Source organism: Argiope bruennichi, chromosome 3, assembly GCF_947563725.1.
Source record: "Argiope bruennichi chromosome 3, qqArgBrue1.1, whole genome shotgun sequence".
NCBI classification, from domain to species: domain Eukaryota; kingdom Metazoa; phylum Arthropoda; class Arachnida; order Araneae; family Araneidae; genus Argiope; species Argiope bruennichi.
The window spans coordinates 72,332,561-72,344,457 of record NC_079153.1 but is presented as its reverse complement, the minus strand read 5'-3'; the positions used below and the strand labels follow the sequence as shown (position 1 = coordinate 72,344,457).

General features: G+C 26.3%; 1 protein-coding gene across 1 annotated transcript in view; it reads left to right on the top strand.

Moving 5' to 3' along the window:
• Positions 1–535: 535 nt before the first annotated feature.
• Positions 536–11,897, top strand: part of LOC129962877 (lutropin-choriogonadotropic hormone receptor-like) — a 291,562-nt gene continuing 280,200 nt past the window's right edge. Inside the window, exon 1 of the mRNA XM_056076877.1 lies at positions 536–714. The gene's annotated coding sequence lies outside the window, so the exon portion shown is untranslated. The remainder of the gene's footprint in view (positions 715–11,897) is intronic.

Below are 11,897 nucleotides of genomic sequence, written 5' to 3'. Positions count from 1 at the left end.
TTATTTTCCACTTATTTAACTTTGAAAACATGCAAATAAATTAGAATTATTTAACCGATTGCTTTGGGAGTTTATATTTACGAAAACTCTATTCTGATTTGATTATTCTGAAAAAAAAATCAAAACGATATTTCGATATGATATCGTTTATTATCGTTATCGAAATGATATGTTGTTCCCAGTTTAGAAAAATAAGAAAAATGAATTTTTGCAATTTTGTAATATCAGCTTTTCTGTATATCGTTAGCTAAAGTTTTACGGTTCTTATCATCTCTTTTACTTTTCATTCCAAAGATTTCGATTTTTACTATAAAAAGCTCTAGTGAGCAAATAACCTTTTATATAGGTTTATTCAAAGTTTGCGACTTTTCATGAAAGCTCGCTGAGAAAATCAAAACCAGTCAAGCTTTAAAATGTGTTGATCGAAAATAAATAAAAATGTCACTGAATTTTCTACTAAGCTAATGGCAACAGTTTAGTTATATTTACATTTTATTTCGAAGCTACATATTTTGAGGTGGAGTTCGTAATTTTGAAATGTGATTTGCTGACAAGGATGTTATTTGAGACGCATTTTCTATGAATTGTGGGCCACAGTAAAAGAATACATTTAGAGTATTAATATGCTTAATCATTTTTCGATGAAATTGGGATTCAAGCCTGAAGTACTTCAAGTCCAACACCGAGATTTTACCACCGGAGTATTACAGCCAGGTAAGAGGTTCAAAACAATAATACAAATATAAAAGATACTCGAATTTTTTATTGTGTTTATAGCACTTGTCTTTTGCTTTTTTAAACGAAAGTATTTAATCAGTAAAAATTATACTTCAATCTATTATCAAAAACCTATGATTTAGTTCATTCTGTGAGCTTAAAAAATCTTTTGGATATAAAAAGGTAACTAATCCTTACAGACTTTAAAGAATGAAAATCGTTATCTAGTCTTTTTATTAAAACTATGAATTTCTATAAAATTTGGAAAAAAAAATCCGTAAGTGTTTGGAATCTGTTTATAAGGAAATACGATAATTCAATAATTCCACGAGTTAGATAGGAAAATTTATATATAGTTTTATAACTAAAACCATCTACCTATATTCTAAAATGAAAAAAAAAAAAACTAGATACATGCAATTTACTATGTGATATTTACACCAAAAAGAAGTATTTGAAGAAAAATTTTAAGTATTTTTAAGATTTTAAAATTAGTAATAATAAATGAAATAATTATTTCTTATTAATTAAAAACGTTGTTTCTTTGCACATTATTTAACAAATAAAATCTTGTTTAAATATAAAATATCCAAAACACGAGAAAGAAGATAATTAAACACGATTATTTTCACTTTATTTGCAATGAAAAATATATCTTTAAATTGAAAATTATTTAGAGATTTCTTGTTTAATTATCTGTTTTCAAACTTTTAAGTTAAATGAGATTTAAATTTACTATTGGAAATAGATATTTTTCTTTTTAATACAGTAAACCCGCATTTGAAATGTCACTCAAATATTTAATTAAGTTTTATATCATTATTTAAAATTATTCATAAACTACAAAATAATATTTTTGCCTTTTTTGGGACAGTTTGTAATAATTTTCTTTTAACAAGCTACGAGATTTTAAAGTTATTTGATGCAGTAACTTTTGCCAGTTTAATTAAAAATAAAATTGCAAAATAAAAACAGATTTTAACTAATATCAATATATTTAAAATTAGTATTTGTCCACCAAATACTAATATTAACTATATTTTCGTTTTCTCTGAAATATAATATGCATCTCACAGTTATCAACTGCAGATTTTTTTATGTAGTAACTTTAACCTAATCTTAATATATTCTTCAGATTGAGTAAATTAGTAGTGTTTATTATTGTTCCAACAAATTAGTTTTAAGCCTCAAATGGTAGTAAATAATTCACTTATTTTAATAGCCTTACACCTATTCAGTTTATTATGTACATAAACATAATTCGTAATAGCGTCATAAGTTTCTTGATATCGCAATGCCATTAAAAATTCAAATGAATAAGTAATCTACTTACACATTATTTTTAACGATAATTTCATTCCACATTATTTTAATTCCGTTTTTTACTTCCTCGTATCAATTGGGCTTATAATAAACCGAATCTTTCAACAGTGGAAGAAAATCAAGCAATGAAATATTTGTTGACACTATGAAATTGGTTAAAATTTCCTGGTTACAATGAGAATTGTGAAGAAAAATATGTGGAATAAATTGCTAAAATTTACGAAAAATTTATACTAGAAGTAAATTGGTAAAATTAAAATTTTTTTTTTTGAATTTTGAAATGGTGTAAAAATTAACATTCTACGATTTCTATTTTTGTGAGTTATCACAAGAAAATACGAGGATCATTAATTTTTAATTTATTAAAATTTAAAAACTATATTTCCTAAGAAAAATTGAAATGATTTTCTTCGTAAAATAATTTTTAAACTTTATTTACGTATTGTGCAAACACATTGATAAAGTCCCTGTCAAATTCACAAGATTAATTCTCTTTGCATAATACACATAGTTTCTGTTCTCTTAACCTACTCGCCTCCAATCTACTTTCTATGTTCACTATAACTTCGTATAGTCTACTTCTTACTTTTTTTATATAGTTTGTTCAAAGTTTCCTTTATAAAATAACATGATGATTACTTAATTAATGGGTGCAAATTTAAAACAAGTTTAGATGAGCTAACAAACATTTTCTGCGAAATTTCTGCACAAACCGTTGAATTTGACATATAATGGACAGTGATGGACATTCTTTCTGCTATGCAACAGCTAATATAATCAAGATAAATAAATGCAAACTAATTGAGCCTACCACATTATCATACAATAATATCTCGAACTAAAGGTTAGAAAACAATATTTTTTTTATCATAAAAGCAATTACAAAGAGGAGATTATTTTATAACTCTGAGGGTATCATTTTAAGGATATTTTTAAAACAATTTCCATTTAGTAAAAGAAATTTATGAATGAGAGCTCATCATTAAGCCATTAAGTATATAAATTATAGGGGCTAATTAATTTCCCTATTTTAGTGTCAATTAATTTATTTAATAAATTTGTCAATTAATTAATGGTAAGAAATGGTACGGATTTCCTTGGATTTATTTCATTTAATTGAAAACGATAATTGTCAATAAAGAGCAAAAATTAATTCCAATAGTTAATTATCCAGCATCTAATTAAAAAAATGACTGAACATTTTCAAGGTCGGAGTTAAAAAAATCACCGTGTCTTTCTTTCCATTTTCGAATGTAATGCTCAAAACATGCCTATATTTTGTAATTTACATTTCGATATGTTTTAGGAACTGTTTTGAAACATTGAAATTCTTAAAATTTAATTTAATTATTTTCCATTAGTTTTTAAATAGTATAGCCCAAGTTTTTGACTTCAGATGTCGCATCTGATTAAAAAGAAATTTATTTGCAGCTCTTTTAAAACATAGCAATTTCTTAACGAGATTAACTCTTTGCAGTCCACTATCCAGTGCTAATAGAATGGTAAATGAATGGTTGAACAGGACACTGTCTAGTACCTGCTGGAGATATTTTATTGATATGCTTATAAGGATTCTTTCTAGATTTCTTTTAAATTCCATTCAAGTCTACTGATATATTTATAATTTTAGCTGAATTTTCAGATTCATTTACCGTCTCTCTAATAATATCGATGTCCCGTAAAGGATTAAAGATATTTTTCTTTTTGATATAACAGACGTGATTAAAAAGCTGATTTTTATCTCTGAAAAACTGAATAATTGAGTGAAGATGGTGATTTGTCATCAAATTAAATGCTTTACTAATATCGTTTGCCTATCACCTCTAACTTTCAAATGTTTGAAACATTAAAAATAACCCATCTTTATTGATTTACAGATACTTTCAACAATTGTTCCTGAAAAAAATTTAAGTATTGCAGGAATTATTTGTTTGCCCTCTCCCTCTTTACCGACTAAGTTGTTCATCAATTTTTCTTTTCTCTACTGATTAAAATCTTGCTATTAGTGAACAGAATTATTAAAAGTATGGTAGGAATTAAAGAGAAGGACATCCTTTTATAGAGAATACAACAGAAATATTTGAATTCAGTATGGAGTAATCTAAAAAAGTCATACGAAGCATTAAGAAATAAAGGATTTTTATTTAAATCATGTTATACTCTTTAAATTACTGTTACTTTTAATTCAAAATCTTGTTCGAAATCTATTTACTCGGGAACACTACTTTTTTATTATCATATTTAATTCTAATGATACTCATGCCGTAAAAGGGATTTCTTTGAATTTGGAATCAACCACGAGGTTTTAATCGCAGTTTTTAATGATTTAGCTGAAAGGCCTTCCTTTTCAAATATAGAACTATTTTATGTGATCATTAAAAATTTTAAAAATCTGATGCTTACTTTTTAAATTCTATTTATCAGCAATATTTTAAAATATAAATTGTTTCTATATATATTAAGTTGTTACGTTCCTTGCAACTTTTTGTAAGGAGAATCGATGCATTTTTTCAAAGCCCTTGAGTTTCGCATTCTTTAACTAAATCCCTTCTCGTACATTTTGCCTTTTCTCTAACAATGTACTTTTCAGTTTTCGAGTTTTTATGTTTGGAACAAAAAGTTTGATCAATATAAATAGTTGTATATCAATTTCTGGAGGTAACATTCATTCAATAAACAGTTCTTTCTATAATTTAATGGATACCATCTAGTGACAGTTTGATCCCGCTTAAATTCTGAATAAAAGATTTTAGTTGGCAGTTGAATATGCAACAATAAATTAAACTTAGCATTTTAATATTGTCCTTCGAAATTTCAATATATTATACTCTTTAATAACATTTTTCCATCTATAAATTGTAATTTAAAATCTAACATACGGAAATTATGTATGGATATTGATATGAAGAAAAGATTTATAGAAATGCTTTATTATTAGGTACAGAAAAAATAAAAGCTTATAATTCGAAATGGAAACTCTTAGAATATTTATTTCTATTGTTTAGTAGATCAACTAACAAGCAAAGCAAATATAAGGAAAAGAAATATTAACCTAAAAGAAGTAATTCAAGTAATTTGAAAGAGTGTTCTTCTTCAAGGTCCTAATATATAATTTATTCCCACTTGTGTATTCGTTCCAATATTTCATCTTTATAATTTAATATATAGAATAATGTTTTGATTTTCAAATATTCAAAAATAATGAAATATAATACGAAATAGCTTTTTATAATGTACCACGATAATGGACCTTGTGATATAAGAATACGATCGATAGCATATGTGATATACGAATCGATAGCATTTGACTCGATTCCTTGAATGATATTTCATATGAATTCGTAAATTATTAGAATTTTTAAATTAATTACTAACATTAATAAAAAGAGACTGGGGCGATCCTATTTTTCCAATTTTAAAAGATTTGTAACAGTTAATAAAAATTTCACCTTTTTAAAGAAATAAATTTTATAAATTTTAGAGGTTATATTTGGTGCAATTGAATGTGTACATCAATATCTCATTTTGTTATAATAAAGTTAACTTAGAAAACTATAATAAAGTTATAAAAAAGTTATAATTTAAAAGTTTAAAGTTTAAAGTTATAATTTTGTTATAAAAAAGTAAAGAAAATTATAATAAAGTTAACATAACATAAGAGATCAAATGCGAGTATGTTTTATCAATAGAAAATTAAATTTCTATTCTATTAAATTTCAAATAGAATTTCCTTAATTTTATGAACTAAGCCGATATGTCGGCTTAAATTTTATGATTATCCCATTCCGGGGATTTCGTGGGGATCATTCAAAGAAACTTCTGATATAAGGACTTCTTATATTTTCTATAGTGATTTCCTTGAAGATTTTCCTTGAAGCTCAGTATGGAAATTTGCAATAGTGGTATGCCAGCTTTACTGATTCGTTTTTTAATCATGGTATGGATTTATCACATTTCATGCAGCTTTAAAAACGTGCAGTACTTTAAAAGTCAGACATTTTCCTTGCCCTTGAAATCAATATTTCGATTATGGCCTTTTGAAAACTAATTAGCAAATTAAAACTAATTAGCAAATTTCCAAAATTTATTAATGGAAATATTTGCACGAGATAACAAATGAATTAATTTTTTTCATTAGTTTAAAAAATGATAAATATAGAATACAGAGCAATTGCGAATATTTTTGAGATCATGACTGGCAATAAAGAAAAAGCAGATTTATTGAAAGCATGATTATTTTCATGAAGAAGAGATGTCTTTACATATTTTTTCATAAATAGCTGATATAGCATGATTTTAGTCTTAAATGTTCTTTAGACTGCTTATGACAGCGATAAAAATTAATACACTCCCTAAGTACGCACATATGGGAAGATATTAAAATAATAATCATGATATAATTAGAGCTCAATAGAAACGCACTAATGACACATTTTATCAATATGGCATTATAGATAGGGATCTATGGCACCTCAGATAGGGATCTTGATGGTGACCCTTGATAAAGTATTCAGGCCGGACTCATCATTTCTTTCTTTTTTTATTCAATTTAATTTATTTTTGCATTTAAACTTATTATTTATTTCTAAGTTGGCTGTTGAAAAAAATTAATTTTGATTTGTCATTAACGCATGGCTGTTCCATCATTTTTGGAGTTACATCATTTTTTTTAAATGACTGTATTAACCTCTTATATGACAAAATGTAGATTCGTAAGTTTTTATTGGTCACCATTGTATATGCGATTATTGTGAAGAGAATCTTACTTTTTTTTTCTTGTTTTAAAAGGGGGTTTATTTTCTTGGTTTTTAAAAATTCATAAATATTTTATTACATTAAGCTTAAGAATATCAATGCAATTGAAAAGAATTTCCAGAATTTAAGATACTTAATGATAAGAGAGTTCACAAAACCGAATATTTAAGATAATTTTTGATAATATTATTTTGAATGTGAGACGTAATATTAATAATTGTAAATTGTCAAGAAAATGGAAAATTAAAAACAGTATTTAGTTCAGAACGCAGCGTCCAAAATGAAAGGAAACTTTACGTCATATACTCATAATTAGTTTTTCTAAAGATTAGCTGCCAAATTTCATTCCTTAAAAATCGTATTTTCAGTATTAGTAAAGTTTTAACTGCACAATTTTAATTAAGTAACTGTAAGTTCAGTTTTCATTCTTTATTCAATAGACATGAAAAATTCTAATTTGAGAGCGCCAATTTAAACGGAAATGAACTGTTAGAAACTGTTTTTTTCCTGTCTAATATGAATGAAAAGTTTAAAACTTTGCGAACAAATGTAATAAAAAAAAGTTCTTTAAAACCCAAACCATTCAAGGAGATTGTTAATGAAGGAATATTAAAGTGATTAAAAGTTAATTGGGTCCAAAGCGTTTAAAATAAAAAGTACTTTTCTTGAAATATCTAATTGACGGGTTTGAAGAGTACTTACGGTAATGAATTTCATGAAGATCAATTTAAACCAAATAGTAGTAAAAATGCTATCGTAATGAAGTATTGCTTTTATTTAACATGACTACAAAATTATTTCCGTATCGGAACTAATTTAACTTGTCATTTATTTTTTTCTCAAAATATATGCATATGCTAATTTTATTGATTCACATGCTTTTGCGGTTTATTCTACTTCAGTGTTGAATTTAAACAGCAAAAATGGAATTGGCTGCTATAAAAATTAAGATCAGAACTTTCGCCTATTTTGCTATATAACTGAAACGATAGTTTTCGATATTTTATACAATGTTTATTAAAACTGATATGCTCTCTTTTTGGTAATTACTAATTCCTATTAATTAGGAATTATTGCGCAGTGCTTCGGTAAAATATATGCAAGAGATTTTCACTTGCCCTTTTTAAAAGTTAATTTATTAGCAGTAAGAGGATGAAAAGTTCAAGCCCAAGCAAATATATCAACTTATTGCAATCAAATTTCTTTAATATTTTAATAGTTTATGTCATTTATTTAATCCATCTAAGGATTCTGCTTTTGAAACCCTCATGCCACGAAAATTTGTTTAAATACCATGCAGGTTACATTTTCAGGTTCTGTAAATGATAAGAGATTTATTTAAGACGATATTATTTGCTCTCTTTATCTAAAAGATACGAAAATTAATAAAACAGTAAGAAATTCTCCCTAAATGATATAAAAATTCACCAGTTGTAAATAACTAACTTTCTTGTAAGCAAAGATAAGAAAATTTTGACACAATACAGAGAGGAACACGAAATTTTGTTTGCGCATATAATAATTTATATATGCGATTTCTCTTGATCATCGATGTAGTAGTCTGTTTTACAACAGACACTCTGAAGCAATCACTGTGTCGCATCCGATAGCTGCAAATATTTTCTGTTTATAAATATCTAAATATTAGAATTTTTTATTTCATCGAAGTATTGTAGAATATTTTTAACTCTTTCTTTGTCTGCAACAGTCAAATTGAAGAGAATAGCACATGTAAGTTTAATTTATTTATATTCATAGCTAGATTTTTAAAGCAGTACAAGGGCTATTTTGTAATACATCTCGCAATTTCAAACCGTGGTCAGATGATGAGAACGGCACTTGAACTAGTACATTCCCTTACCGAGCTTTTGTAACATACCAACGGCGGGCGGTCATTTGGCACCGACGGATTTAGTTTTGTTACACATTTCCTTTTCAGTAGAATTGGGTTTCAAACCTGATATCCTTCAGTCTCAAGGAACCCTACCACTGCTTCGAGATTAGTATAGCGAATGCTTTCCATTGTAGTGAAACAGAAGAAATGCAAATGTTGCACGTATGATGAAGGGAAATCATTTAGGACAATTTTATTAGCAAACATAATTTTAAGGTTCCTTTTGTTTAGTTTAGCTATACTTTCATTACATTTTGCAGCAACATTAGGGCTATTTTCGGAAACCTCATAATTTTGAACTGAGAGCAGACGACAAGGACAACGCCTAAATTGGTATCCCCCTTTTTGAATTTTCTTGCCACTCTACGGAAGAATATTTGGCTCTAATGGATTTTACGTGCACCATATCTACTTGTATACCGATTCTACTTGTATACCGATTAATAGAGTCTTGAACCTGGAACACTTCGGTTTCGAAGCCTAATCTTACCACCAGATCACCATAACTTTTTTCTTCTGTTTTATGGACAAGAATTTTCTTTCTTTCATTGTTTATAAAGGTATCATAATCATTTGTAATTATTACAAATCTTTTGAGCTATCTTATATTATTTCTTGGATATGTTGAATTTCCACTCAAAAATTTTCATTTAAATCATAATATAATCTCATATAGGTATTTTGTTTTCTTCTTAAAATTAAGAGATGCATCCTAGCTAATTTTGGCTATAATTATAATGTTAATAAAGAGTGCGAAGAACTGATACAAACTCTGTTAACTATTTGCTAACGGAAAAAAATTACAAATATGATAAATGCTTATAATAATGAAATATATAGACAATGATCATATTATTAAGAGGCATGCACAGGTTTTGACTGGAATCAAATATTATTTCTAATTCTTAATTTTAATTAAAATAAATAACAAAAATGTAGTTATTTTTGAATCTAGTAATTATAATAGGAATATTTCCATTGGAAAGTTTCTGCCATTTATTGCTTAGCAGGTTTCAAAGCCATTATAATATTTGAATTGCGTGAACTGAATTCTTGATGTATTGAATTCGGAAATTCTTTTCGGAAAAGATCTAAGAATCTTCGCTTTCCTTTTGAAAAGGAGGAGATTGAAAATATGATAGGGAGGCAGAATATAAAAAAGGAACGAATTTAAGACTTAAAAAGAAAAAAATTGATGGAAACTGAAATTTCAGAATATGCTTCAAAACTATTAATAGAACTATTTTATTTCTTTTACGGATTTATGTGTGCATTTTTTATAGTTTCTGATTCTTATATATCATTCTGATTTTATAGTTGTACCCATGAACATTATAATAAAGATTCATTATTGATTTTACTTGATATTTAACGGTGTTTTGTTTATGCTTAAATTTGATAACCAAATCTAACTGTCAATATAAATACATGTATGAAGTACTTATTTGGTAGGAAAGTAGCAGTGAAGTAAAAAAAAAAGTTATTCACACACACACACACACACACACACACACACACACACACACACACACACACACACACACACACATTGAGCTTTATTATAAGTATAGATGAAATAAAGTCTTTCTTACTTTTATACTGTATTTAAAATTAAAATTTTACCTCAAGTTTATGCCTACAGTTTTTGATTGTTTCTTTGATTTTTTTTTGTCCATAATCATATGCCCAAGAGCCGTTATTTGAAGAAATTTTAGGATTTTATTATTTTAGATAATAAATGTTTCTTTTAAAAATATGTCTCTTGAAAAAAATATTTTTTTTTTTAAATAAGTGACTTTTAACTATTTATATAGCAATATTAAACAACAGCAAAAAAAGATTTTCAGCGGCTTTATGATAAATTTTTTCATTAAGTAAAATGAAATCTTTAGTAAAATTAAATGCAAAAATGTTGGGTCTGCTATATTATCTAGTTATTTTGTCTCGATTTTAGGATTTAAAACACATAAATTGAAATAATATGGCAAAAAAAACAAAAAAAAACAACTTCCCTACAAAGCGTGTGATTACTTAAAGTGCATAAAAAAAAATGTAAGCAATCATTGAAATATTCCACAGAAAAATAAAAACATCATTGAAAATGAAAAAGGGATGAAACATTTTTAAGATGGTCGAATGTTTTTCATTTGTCTTCTTAAATTGTGCTTATTAGGAGATTCTTATTTTACAAATTTGTGCCACTATCGAGGAAACCACTAATTAATACTTTCTAATTGCTTTGAAGTTTTTCTAGCATCTCATAAAATTGATTTCTTTTCATCGTCTGCTCATTTATATTTTTTTGGGCTACTAACACAAAATACTTTGATATTTTATATTTTGTTAAACTTCATCCTTCTTGCATCAGAATGAAGATATTTTTTTTTTGAAAGTGAGAGAAATTCTAAATTACGTTAATTCTGAATTTCTATATAATTCTGAATTTTTGAAATAGCCTATGATTGCTCTCTATTGTAATTAAGAAATATCTGATTTATAAATATTATTTTTTTGTAACGAGGAAGAAAGAATTTTTTCTAATTAACAAATATGCTACAAAATTTACGTGTGAGAAAAAAAGAATAACTAAAAAATTTTTGATAAAAAAATTTAAATAATCGACTCAGTGAATTAATATGAATGCGATAAAAAATATTACTATATCATTCTTACTTATATAAATTATAAATTAAAATACTCATTGTTTTAATATAAATGGATAAGTGTATTTAGCTGATGAAAATCAAAATTCCGATGGTGGTTATAGCATATACAATTAAAATTATGAGCTCCTACTCATCTTTAAATTGGCTTTATATCCATTGGAAATGGAATTGATCAGCTAGCAGTATACAACAGCTGAACATTGTTCAATGAACAATTACTGCATTAACACATCCGTATGTATCAAGTCTATTGAGAAATCAGGTATCGAATATCACAACATTGCATTCGCATTTTCGAATTGGTGCATCCTAGTCACTACTAAGTACGAATACAACGGATCATATAGAATACTAAGAGTAAATATAAACCCAAATTTTGTAACCGAATGTCTGTAAAATATATTTATATTGTGTTTTAATTTAATATACAGTATAAAATTTATAGGAAAATAATACTTTTTTTACTAATGTTTTCTTTGAATTATTATTTTTATATAATACGACTTATTTCATGTTTGCAAGCGTGGAATTTTATAATTGTT